The sequence below is a fragment of the Gorilla gorilla genome, chromosome 6 (genome assembly GCF_029281585.2).
Source record: "Gorilla gorilla gorilla isolate KB3781 chromosome 6, NHGRI_mGorGor1-v2.1_pri, whole genome shotgun sequence".
Taxonomy (NCBI): Eukaryota; Metazoa; Chordata; class Mammalia; order Primates; family Hominidae; genus Gorilla; species Gorilla gorilla.
In genome coordinates, this window is record NC_073230.2 from 127,617,606 (window position 1) to 127,630,280 (window position 12,675).

The window sequence follows — 12,675 nt, forward strand, 5'->3', positions numbered from 1 at the left end:
AGACTGGGCCTGGGCTGAGAAAATCTGACGATCAAAACAGATCTCCTTCAGCTTTTAGGCTTAGTGTACAGGTAACTTCCAGGGGAGCAAGAAGGGAGTATTTTATGTTTCTATTACAAAGTAGCAAATTACCACAAATTTAGCAGCTTAAAATATATACATCCATAATGTTACAGTTTTTTTTTGTTGTTTTTTTTTTTTTTTTGATATGAAGTCTCACTGTCTCCCAGGCTGGAGTTGAGTGGCGCAATCTCGGCTTGCTGCCAGCTCCGCCTCCCGGGTTCTCGCCATTCTCCTGCCTCAGCCTCCCCAGTAGCTGGGACTACAGGCGCCCGCCACCACACCCGGCTAATTTTTTGTATTTTTAGTGGAGACGGGGTTTGACCTTGTTAGCCAGGATGGTCTCGATCTCCTGACCTTGTGATCCTCCCGCCTCGGCCTCCGAAAGTGCTGGGATTACAGGCGTGAGCCACCGTGCCCGGCCAATGTTACAGTTTTGTGGAACATTTGGCAAGCTGGGAAATAAATTTTTGTTCTTTAAGCCAATAAATTTTTGTTGTTTGTTTCTTTTGTCGAAAGAAACAAAACAAAACCCTGCCAATTTAAAATTCTCATCCAGCAGAAATATTTATTACCATTAAAGGCTTGCATTCAGGAAAACAAAAGTTTAGGCCATTAACTTTTTTTTTTTTTTGCCAGTTGGTTTTACTGCAAAAAATACTTTATCTTCAGGATGAAGCAAAATAATTCTAGATTAAAAATGTTTTGTGCAACTCAAAATATATGTAAAAATAAAATGCAAAGCAATTATGTATAAAATACACAGCAGGATAAGCAAAGTGAAAAGGTACATGAATTCTAGCAGGACCAGAGACATTTGTATTAGTCTATGACAAGTCAAGGGCTACCACTAAATCATTATAATTTTGTAAATATATATGTAGAAAGTTAATTGAAGGGAAAACGCAATAATAAAAATATTGAATTAATGCAAAAGATGTAAAGAAATGAATGAAAGGGGAACATAAGGCAGAAGTGCTAAGGAGGACATAATCATTATGACAGAAGACATAAATCAGTGTCTCAGTAATGACATTATGTATGTGAAAGGAAAATAGACCCCAGTCCCCCAAATCACTAAGCCAAGGGAACAGTCAAGCCGGGAACTATGTCAGGCAAGCCTGCCTCCCATTTTAGCTACAAAGAAGATACACACCTTCCTCACAATTTACCGACAGGAAATTCCTTGTGGACAAAGGACAGACAGAGCTCAAAGTCATCATCTAAGCTGACCTGAGACAAATGCATATCTGATTGCTTCCTCTGCCCTATTGTTTATGTAAAAATGCAGAGTCACTGAGCCAGACTAAATTGTATATTCAGTGGGAGGCTGATTAAGGACTCAAAAGAATGCAACCTTTTGTCTCTTATCTACTTCTAACCTGGAAGCCCCCACTTCAAGTTATCCTGCCTTACCAGACTGAACCAGTGCATATCCTTCACATATTGATTGATGTCTCGTGTCTCCCTAAAATGTATAAAAGCAAACTGTACCCCGACCACCTTGGACACATGTTATCAAGACTTCCTGAGGCTATGTCACTGGTGTGTCCTTAACCTTGGCAAAATAAACTTTCTAAAGTGACTGAGACCTGTCTCAGACATTTTGGGTTAACATGTATAAGTGCTTTGAATGCTAATGTCATTGGATTCCAGTGAAGAAAACAAACCAAAATATAATTCTTGCTTGAAGCAAGCATGAATTATGAGAGAACAAATAGTTTTAAAGAAATGGAAGAAGGTACAAGATGTGAATATTAAGTAAAAGTAAGGTGAAGAAGCTGGATCAATAGAAGACAAAATAAGCATTTAAGTCAAGAAGCACAGGTTGCAAAATCTGAATTCAGAGAAGGGAATGTCTATGGTTGTATCCCTCTTTCCTTTCATATAGGTCTTTTTCTCAACTTCTTCCTCCCCTCCCTAACCACAGATTTGGAGCCTCCACATTCTTCTGTGTTTAGAGTTGTGGAGAGGGAGGAGTGACAACTTTTCAGGAGACTTCTTACTTGACTAGGACCATCACGATGATGTATCATTCATTACGCTTTGTAGGTTTACTCTGTCAGCACCTTGATGGGTTATTAAGAAAGTTTCCCATCTCTGCCCATGTCTATTAGCTCCCTTGACAACAGCACATATTTCCTGTGCAATCAAGTGATTGCTTGTGATTTCTCCACATTCTTAGGTAATCAGTATTCTACTACGAAAGTTCCCTAATTCTTTCAGGTGTCTATCATGTATAGGGTTTAAGAAAACCCTATGCAGACTTTCTTGAAAGTATGGCCTATATCAGGTACAAAGAAAAATATCTTGTATTTTTTACTTCAACAAATAGAGTCCAAAAGGTACCTTTATTTTACTATCTTACACCACTTTAGCCTGGCTCTGCCAGCTGTCTATCATGAATTAGAAACCAGTTCACCGTGTACCCAAAGATTTCTAGAAGTTTCCTTATAGCATCATCTTGATTTTAAATAAAGAAGAGGCAGTCTCCACCCTTTGTTTAGAAGAAAAGCAGAATAGCTCACTCTGAAGAAATTCTTCTCATTCTTCTTATCCCCACCACTTGCCTTCTCAAGCCTTCAAAATGGTTGAGAGTTTTGGAAGTCATCTAATTGGTTCTTAGAACGCAGAAAAGAATTGCACATTAACGTAGTATTTCACATTGGAAGGAGCTTCAGATTAAACTCCCATTTTAATATATAATTAAACATTGATAATTTTTACAAGAATGACTAAAAGTGATTACATAAATTGTTTTATTTTTTATTTTTTAATCCTTTACAATTGTGTTAGGGATTCCCAAGATCACCCTCAGGCTTGATGATTCGCTAGAAGGACTCACAAGACTCAGAAAAGCTATCATACTCATGGTTACAGTTTATTACACTAAAAGGAAACAATAAAATTGGTAAAGAAAATGTGCAATGGGCAAATCCAGGAGAAGCCAGGCATGAGCTTCTAGCTGTCCTTTCTCAGTGAAGTTGCATGGGAAGTGCTTAATTCTCCAAGCAACAACATATATGAAGCGTTTCCTAGGGAAACTCAGCTAGGCCTTGGTGTATGGGGTTTTTACTGGAAGTCAGTCACACAGACATGCAACACCCTCCTGACTGACCTCAGCTAATAGATTTCATCCATCAGAGCCAGAGCAAAAATAGTTATGCACCATAAATTATACTGTTACCACAAACTATCTGCTCAAATTGTTACTATGTGGTCCAAAGCTTCAAGGCATACAAACATACATTTAGGCAGAATATTACAAGGGCTCATAGCTCATCTTCCAGGAACCATTGAAGGAGACAGGCTTTTTTTTTTTTTTTTTTTTTTTTTTTTTCTGGAATGGGCAGGGTTTAAGCAACCCAGAGTTGCTGATTTAACTTCCTGCATAATAAACTTTTCTTGTTCTTTTACTAAGAATTTTTGAATGTACATTAGTGTAGGAAAATAAACTTACCTGAATTTCTTCATGCTGTTGTAAAAAGCCCCATCCGTCTAAGACAGAGAGATGTATAAAATATAAAAATAAAGAATGTTTGTTTTTACTTCTCCTGGAAGCACTTTATTCTCCATGTGATCTGAAAATTCAATTTGTAGACATTCATTTGGTTAATTACTGTGGTCCAAAAGGGCCAAATGATTACCGAACTGGGCCCCTATGTGCCGTGAAGACTATTAAGCTATTTACCTAGATATTTGTTTCAAAAGAGATGAAGCCCTAGAAATTGGAAACTTCTCTAGATCATAAAAGCTAAGACACAAGACTATCTAGATCCTAGAAATCTTTTTTATATGTAATAAAAGGATAAAGTAGGGAGGAGATTCTTTCAGGATGGGATGGAGGCAGAAGTCTCCCATTTGTAAGCAGAGAAAAATAAGAAAAATAATTTTTCCTTGTCCCATGACCATGGATGGCCCAGCCACTTGCACAGGAAAGATTCCCTTGGCTCTCGTCTGTCCCTTCTAAGGTAAGATCTGGGACAAGGTGGGAGAGAGGGTCAACATATTTATTATTTTCTGTAAAGTAATTAAGAAGTCTACTTCCTATGCAGAATACTTCATGTGTGCATCCAGGATAAAGTTAATAGTGATAAATATTAAAAAGCCAAAAACTAGGTGACATTTCCATGAATTCTGATATGTAAGTGGAAATAAACCACAAGCATCCATGAAAGTCACATTTGTAACTATACAGGAAGGAGCTTATGAAAGGCAAAGGAAATTACTATGTCATTGAAAGCCAGAGAATACTAAAAATTGACAAGACAATATTTCCTGGAAAATTCTGCAGACAAGTGTTGCGAAGTAGCTTTGGATGGGGGTACACCTCACAAGCTCTATTACTAACTGAAAGCAAGGGGTAAGTGGTTAGGTCAGAAGAAAGAATAAACACTGTGTATAATGCTACAAGAAAACTAGAAGATGGAAAATAGGTACATTTCCAAAACGAAATAATTAAGAATATAAAAATTATCAAATGTGATGTGATAGATACCAAATAATAATGCAGCACACCAAAATGTCACATGTATACATATGTAACAAACCTGCACGTTGTGCACATGTACCCTAAAACTTAAAGTATAATAAAAAATAAAAATAAAAAATATAATATACATATCATGGGTAGAGAAAATGGAGTAGACAGGGGAAAAATAATATGAAAAGATTAAAATGATGCAAGTTCTAGAGTTTGTCTATGATGTTTTCTATGGGAAGATTAGGCGGGTTGATGGAAAGAGCAAGCAAAAAAAGTGTCCTCTTACTCTAAGAAGAAAAACAATCTTCTAAGATAGGTTTCTCATCTCACAGTAGGGCCTGTGGACTTCTTATCTCAGAATCATCTTAAAAGCTTATTAAAAGTGCAGAGTGGCAGGTCCTGCCCAAGGTCTATTGATTTGGAAGATTTGGGATTGTGGCCTAAGAACCTGCATTTAACAACATGCTTTGGTGTTTTTTTTTAACAGACACTAAATTTAGGAAGTAGCTAGCACTTTAAGTGAAAAGTGTCAGAGGAACCATTTCACAAGGGAAGATTGTGCTGCCTTTCAAAAGATTATGTGGTTGGAATCCAGCTATTAATTCAATTGAGGATAACCCTAGGGACTCATTTGAAGTTATTTAAATCCTGCAAAGTAAGGAGTTTGATGTGAGCTGCAGATAAGCACACGGATTTAATTTATTTTGGACACTATCAGGAGAGAATGGAGTAGCACTAATGGGAAAACCTGTAGTATTTCCTTCAAACAAGCTGAAGTGACAACATGTTCTTTTTCAATAGGAATAAGATAATGGCTAAAAGAATTGTGATCTGCTTAAAAACCAATGGTAATAAACTGATAATATCCATAAAATGGTATGTCACATGGGGCTTTGATTAATAAATACAAATGATGAGTTGTATTGAGGCAGGAAGGGCAGGAACACCAGGAGGGAAGCAGAGACATTCAATCAATACCCCAGAGTCTATCAGTCTAGATTAGGACTCTGCATATTTTCTTTTCTTGCAACAGCCTCAGGTAATTGACTCCCTATCACTTTATTTCTGTTGCGTTTCCCTGCTACAATCCTAACTTCAGTCCCATAGCTTGCTGTGAAAAGAGTCACTGGACTCTAACCCCATCCTGCTCTTCTTAATCTCAACAAACTCAGAGTCTCTGAATTTTGAACACTAGTAACTGTGCAGTGTCCTACCAAATTCCAACAAAAATGACAAATGACTGGAAACTTAGAAAATTATGAAACTACAAAACTACTGACAATTGTTCTCTTTAAATAAAACCAAAATAAAAATGGAATTAAGAGATAAGCCTTTTATAAAATATGTGATTTCTAAATAAAGAAAACTTACAATTCAATAATAAAACTACCCAATTTAAAAATGTGAAAAGTATTTGAATAATCATTATTTCAAGGAATATACACAAGTGGCCAATAAGCCCAAGAAATGACATGACACATACATCATCAGTCATCAGGGAACTGCAAAACAAAACCACAATGAGATAATGTTTCACACCTACTAGAATGGCTAGAATCAAAAATTCAGATAACAAAGCAATGTTTGTGAAGATGTACAGAAACTAAAACTCTCATATCCTGATGATGAAAAAGTGAAATGGCACAGCTGTTTTGGAAAACTGACATCAGATGATTAAACACGGAGTTACCATATGACCCAATAATTCTACTCTTAGGTTTGCACTCAAGGGAGAGAAAACATGTTCACATCAAAACATATACCCAAATGTTTATGGCAGGACTATTCATAACAGTTAAAAAATGGAAAAAAATTTCATTGCCCATAAAGCAATGAATAGATTTTTTAAAGTGATATGTCTATATAGTAAAATATTATTCAATCTTAAGAAGGAACAAAATACTAATACATGCCAAAACATGGATGAACCTTGAAAACATTTAGCTAAATAAATAAAGCAGGGAAATCTGTAAAGATAAAATCTAGATTAGTGTTTGCATAGGGACAGAGGCAGGAAATAGGGAGTGATAATTAAAGGTTATGAGGTTTATTTTGGAAGTGATGAAAATGTTCTAAAATTGACCATAGTGATGGTTGCATATATCTACTGTTAAAACTTCAGACAAATTAAATTTAACTGAGTTTAATTAAGCAAGAAAAAAATTCACTAATTGCGAAGCCCCCAGAATCACAGCAGACTCAGAGACACCAGGGATGCCTTGTAGTCAGAACAAATTTATAGACAAAAAAGAAAAGTGATGTACAGAACTTGGAAGTGAGGTACAGAAACAGCTGGATTGGTTACAGCTCAGCATTTGCCTTATTTGAACACAGTTTGAACACTCAGCAGTGTATGAGTGGTTGATGTATGGCTGCTGGAATTGGCCAAGACGCAGCTATTGTTACAGGTGCATACTCCTAAGTTAGGTTTTCAGTCTCGTCTATGTATTAAGTTAGGTTACGGCTTGTCCACAAGGACTCAAATATAGAAGTATGGAGTCCTTCTCAGGCCATATTTAGTTTGCTTTAACACTATGAATGTACTAAAAACCATTAAGTTGTACACTTTGAGTGAATGGAATTAGAATTTCTTTCTATCTGTAGCCTAATTTATTTCTTAGTAAAACCACAAGCATTGATCCAGTATGTAAAAATACATGCTGATAATTATTTATTTAGCTGCTATCAGTTATTAATGTTTCCATATGTATTCCTGTTCCATACTACCACTCCATTTTCAGAAGGTAGCCAGACTTTGTCCCTTCTCATCTAAAGGGAATTTACTAGCCCGGCAGAAAGTATCTTGATAATATCCCTCCAAAATCCTTATTCTTAGTCCTGAGGTCCTGGAGTGGGTTATTAAGTAGAAGCAGTGAGGGGAAGAGGTAGCAACATGGAAGAAAAAAACCATATCTTCTCACTGGGGAGGAGAAAGCAGCCTATGGGTCATGTAGATATTGAGATCACATGATCCTGTCTTGTAGTATCCTGAATAGGTGACTCGGCCAAGAGGATGAAAGGATTTATGGTACTGCTAGGAAGGCTGTACTTTAAGCATCATATTTCTTGGTCTCATTCCCCAAGCATAGCCTGGAAGAATCAGCACTTCAAAGAATCATGTGTGTCAGAACCTCAGCACCTCAGTGGTAATCAATGTGGGCCAAAGTTAAATGCTTCCATTTTGGGTGGTGTTTTGTTTTGCAAATATTTAGTAAACACTCGGTAAACATCTGCCACTTTGGCACTAGGTGAAGAGGGAGTTCCAGCAAGATTTAAAGCACATTTCCTGAAAATGTAGCATGAGAGCTCAGAATAAGGTTAGTTTGTTATAAATAATATTTTATTGATGGATTGATTGAGACGGTGTCTTACTGTATTGCCCAGGCTGGAGTGCAGTAATGTGATCTTGGCTTACTACAAACTCTGCCTCCCAGGTTCTCCTGCCTCAGCCTCCTGAGTGTCTAGGATTACAGACACACACCACCACGCCCAGCTAAGTTTTGTATTTTTAGTAGGGATGGTGTTTTGCCATTTTGGCCAGGCTGGTCTTAAACTCCTGACCTCAAGTGATCCGTCTGCCTCAGCATCCCAAAGTGCTGGGATTGCAGGTGTGAGTTATCACGGCTGGCTAAGAAAATTTTAAAATGTAACGTTTTTTTAACCTACCAACATCATATGTATTCCAAGAACAGCATTCCTGACATTACATTAAAAAATGATCAACATAATAAAACATAGCAATTTTTCCTCAAAAATTCACATTATATTCATGTAATAGACAACAATAGTTGTGATACAATATATTTTCTATGTTGTATCACAGCATACTTTCATGAACCTGCATTAACTGTAACAGTTAGCCAGGGTTCCATTGCTAAAAGGGACTCACAGGAATCCAAAGCAATGCTGACAAATGGATGCCTCATTGAAGAAAAAAGAATGAAATATAGTGAAAGCATTAAAGTAAGCATATGTACCAGAGCTCTGGCTGCCTCACAGCAAGGGATACTGAGAGGCCAGTGCCAACTCAAAATGTCCTCTCTACAGGGATAGATATATTGGATGTATGTGCTCTCTCTCTCTCTCTCTCTCTCTCTGTATTTATCTATCTCATTCTTTCAAGGTACATGGGGAACCCTGAAACCAAGGAACCCAAGATGAAATCTTGAACAGGGTTTTTTATACCCTGCTGGTCATGTAAATATATTCTTGCGATGTCAGGATCTTCAGTGTAGTGTCCTCCAGAGGTCTCACTGAGACCAAGAGCAAATCATCAGTCTCACTGTTACCAATAAGGAAGGATGATGAATTGGGGCAAAATGACTTCAAACTGCTAGATCTACGGTTACAAAGCAGTGCTTTTAATGTGATATTGTACATTTTATGTTCAACTAGGGCCAGTGCTCTGCAGCCACTTCAGAAAACCAATTTAGGCCAATTCCAAGCCTGCTAGAATTAACACTCACAGCACAGAAATATATTAAGAAAGTGTTTCCAAAGCCTTCTGGAGAGATGCAGTTTTTGAGATTTGTATGGCCTTTGCTTTGAGAGAGAAACTCTACAAACTCATCCAACTAAGCCCTAATAGGCATAGTGAAACTAGACTAGATATTAGACTTATATGATTCAGTCTAATAGCTCAAGGTCAATTTTAGTTGACTTCTTAGAGAAGCACTTTCCCAATCTTACCATCAAGTAAAATTATCAGCCCCTGTTGAATTTGTTTCTGAAACATTCTCAAATATGCTTAGATTTTACATTATCAACCAACACTAACACTAAGACCACCATCTGAACCACCCACATCCCCAGTGTTGGAATATTCTGCACTTTCTCTCAGAAAATATTCTATGTTTCCAAAGTCTAGAAGGTGCTTTGAAGTTTGGTCTGAAACATTTCCTTTTTATTCTTTTCGAACATTTTTCATCAACAGTCCTAAAAGTTTCTACATCTGCCCTTCTAAAAGATTCTTTTCTCCCAAGGCAATAAAAGTTTCTTTTTACTCTTGAGTGCCTTATTGCAGCATACTTTCTAGTTGGTTTTAATATCTGGTTATATATGTGGCAGATATGGTGGTTTTCATTTTAATAGTACATAAAATTCAGGAGTACAAAATTAATTTAAATCATGCATCTCCAATTCCCGTACTTAATGGGAAACTTAATGTCTTGAATTTCTGATAAATTTTATATAATCTAGTAATTTTGGAATTACTTCTAGAGTTTGTTTAAGTGACTTCAATGTATTTAGAATGAAAAGAGATACATAGAAAAAGGTGCATTGCTTCTTAATACCCTCCAATCAGTGAGGCATATTTATATTTCAGAGCAAGAGGTACAGGTAGGTGAGTCACATTGTTAAACTTATTGGTATCTTTATGTTGTCAGATAGGAAGCTGTTATTCTAAATTTATTAATATATGTCTGGGTCTTTGCCTTCAGTGATAGGTATAAAGTCATTAATGGATTATTTTCTATTTAACTGCCACATTAGGTGAAGCAAAAGTGATCTGGGACAATATGCGGGGGAGTTATATTCCACTATTTTTTACATTTTATCTTCAACATCTATCACAAAGACAGTAATAACCACAATAAGCATACCATTTATTAAGCACATATTAAATGTCAGGTTGTGTGACATCTTTATACTGATTCTATCTAATCCTCATAACAGGGATGTAAATATCATTATTTCTATTTTATAACAGAGGAAAAAAGAATAAGAAGATGGCTTAAGGGCCATGTAAAGATAATATCTAAATTCGAATTTTAATCCACATCCCAGAGATTTAAGAGGCTATATTTACTTATTATTAGGTGCTGCTTGTCTTCATCTCTTCTTCAAAGTAGTTTCCACAGCTAGAATTTTGCTTTTATTTGTACAATGTTTTGATTAATGTAAACGATGTAGTTTGTTGGATGTGTCTCCTCATTCCTGTCTTCTACACATCCCCCATTCCAGAAACATAAGACAGAGTTATATGTGGCATGATAATAACTAACTGAAAATTTATGATTTATTCCATTACTCTACGTGTCTGCAAGAAATAGGTATTCTTCGATCTCATTTTAAAGAAGGTAATTAAGCCTTTGCGTTTCCTCTGGGCTTTGCTAAAGGAAAGTAGTGTACAGGACCTCCGAAAAGAAAATTCTTAGTCCAATCTTTTATTGCTTTAATTAAAACAACAAAACAAAGCTAAACACCTAGGCTGGACGTGTGAATGTAGGAATAGAAGTGTTTTGAGAGTTCCCACAGTGACTGAGAAGGGATTGAGATTTTGAAGGCCTTTCATCCTGTTGGGAGATCATGCTCCCCAGTAACTCCTGTCAGGTAGAGGACAGACCCTTGGAAGGGGGTGACTATGAGGTGCTGCCCCCTTGGTAGCTGCACTTGGGTGTTTCTGTTCTCATTCCTGAGCAAACGATTGTAAGCCAGGCACAAAGGCGGCAGAGTGGCCATCTTCAAGAGCCCCTAGGTCAGTGAGCCTACCACCAGGAAGCTGTATAAGAGAGAAATAAGTCTTCATACTGCAGTATTAAATGGATTTTAGAGAGCAAATAATTTCTCTTACCTTATCCTAAAGTACATAACTGAAAAGAAATTATCTATCTCTTTACCCAGAAAGTGGATACATGGAGCAGGGTTAGCATGGGTCAGAAAATAAAAAGGAATGTATTTATCATTTTGCACCCTGGTATATTTATTGCACAAGATTCTCTCTAACCCACACACACAATCTTCTGAGGTAATGCTGCAGAAAATAGAGAGGTAAGAGGAGAGTGAAGTCGGGCTTTTGCATAGTCAGCTTCCCTTTGGCCTCTGTGGAAAGGGAAGTGCTCATGTCCAGGTAATGACCAGTAGCCAGTATGGAGTGGGTGTCTGCAGAGCACAATCACAGACAAGGTGCATCTCTGAGCAGGTCCTCCAGGGATGGCTGAAAATAGACCTAACTTCCACATTTATTCTAGAAGATAGAATATTAACTCATCAAAGTGTGTGTGGATGGGAGAGGCTGGTGGATGGGATAGGGATTTACTTGACAGATACATCTTAGCCTCTGTTACTTTGAATATTTGATTAACCACACCTTTTTGTTTTTTTTCTTTTTTTTTATGTTTCTGGGTAACTATTTATATAGTCATAGTCATGGCCAGGCTGTCTTTATAATACAGAATCTCTCTGACTTCCACTGTACAGCTGAAACAGGCATACGCTTAGGTGTCAGAGGTGGTTATATAGATGCATGAAAACAAAAGTATCCAATAATTTTTCTATATTTTTTGACTCTGGAAAGTGTATGTGTGAATATTAAAGCATTAATGATAGACATCTGAATATATTGTGTAGCTCATTTGGTTGTTCCATTACCCCGCTACTTAATGCATTAAAATCATGTGATACTTAATTCATTTAATAATAAAAAAGGACCAGATTAAAATTTTTGAAATGAATAAGTGTAATTTAATTTTGGCATTCAGAAATCACTTTGATATTTTTAAAGCTCTGCCAACTTTTTAATTTTCTATTTCCAAATCCACATATTAAAGTAATTTTAAAGCTGGGAAGAACTATATACATCATTTTGTCCAATCTATCCATTTTATATTTGGGGAAATAGAAATATAAAATAACAAATAGTGATAACATTTTCAGCCAAATTTTAAACTATTTTCATTGTGATCTATTATCTTTTCTTCATCTCTTTTAATTAAAACCATATGAAACATTGTTGTAAAGAATTTGGAATGCTATAGTCAGAAGTGTATTAAATCATGTAAGTGTTAATTAGAACTAGAAGGAGGACGATAGTTCAACATCTAATTTTTTTGTATGATCAGTAATTTTCTTGCTGAACTCAACAGAGTTGCCTCCTGTAGTGGAAAGGAAGTGAAAGAACAGAATGGGCCTGTGCAGAAAGCTTCTGGCCTCCACATCCATTCTGTAAAAATAAACATGGGAAGCTGTGTTTTCACGTTCTTTGTGTATAGGTCTCCATTGACCATTTGGGTTCAAGATACAGTGCCAGTGCACAAACCAATTTACAGAATTCTAATGACTGGTCATTTATATGCACTGCCAACACCGAAGTAAACTTTAATACTGCCTGTCACTTACTTAAAAGCTCATTC